This window comes from Limulus polyphemus, unplaced genomic scaffold, assembly GCF_000517525.1.
Source record: "Limulus polyphemus unplaced genomic scaffold, Limulus_polyphemus-2.1.2 Scaffold89, whole genome shotgun sequence".
Lineage (NCBI taxonomy): Eukaryota > Metazoa > Arthropoda > Merostomata > Xiphosura > Limulidae > Limulus > Limulus polyphemus.
The window spans coordinates 544,777-545,429 of record NW_013665699.1 but is presented as its reverse complement, the minus strand read 5'-3'; the positions used below and the strand labels follow the sequence as shown (position 1 = coordinate 545,429).

At 33.1% G+C, this 653-nt stretch overlaps 1 protein-coding gene and 1 long non-coding RNA gene across 2 annotated transcripts in view; one reads left to right on the top strand and one right to left on the bottom strand.

The window, feature by feature from the left end:
* Positions 1-653, bottom strand: part of LOC111088206 — a 27,510-nt gene that overhangs the window by 3,991 nt on the left and 22,866 nt on the right. The gene's annotated exons all lie outside the window — the stretch shown is intronic.
* Positions 1-653, top strand: part of LOC106468571 (E3 ubiquitin-protein ligase RNF115-like) — a 30,538-nt gene that overhangs the window by 20,854 nt on the left and 9,031 nt on the right. The gene's annotated exons all lie outside the window — the stretch shown is intronic.

Here is a 653-nt window from a genome sequence, read left to right as displayed (position 1 = left end):
TGGAGCACAGTACTAAAGCATTATTAGTGTTAAAGTTGCAAGTGTGATGAAATGCTGGTATTAAATGGTTTCTTGTGGGACTTTGAAGTGTTAAAAATTATTAAGCAAAATTAGAACTTGCAATATTTTTAAAACAGTTATATACATATAGGCCTCTTTGTTCATTTAAATTAAAAGATAATTTATCACTGTTATTGTGAATATTTATTTTTTGTATTTAAGAAATGCTATTTTAAGTAATTCACTTAATCAGTTACTGTGTGAATGATAATACTTCATCATAGACCTTATACACAGTGTGGTCACAAGTAAATAGACACCACCTTTTCGGAAAAAAATGAAATTTTTCCGTCATATTCACATGAATTGATATATTTATAATTTAATTAATATCTAGTAGATCTTCATTTCGCTTCGTGGAGTTTGTTGATCCTTTGGGGCATCGTGAGAACCATCTCGTCAATTTTAGATTGTGGGACTTTCGCCCACTCTTGCTTCAAAACTTGGAGTAGATCGCTCTTCGAAGTTGTTTTTTTTTTATGTTTCTTGACTTGCCAGTCGAGTATGGCGCAGAGGTTTTCAATGGGGTTCATATCAGGAGATTGGCTCGGCCAGGGCAACTTTTTGATACCATTTTCTTCCTGCCACTTTTG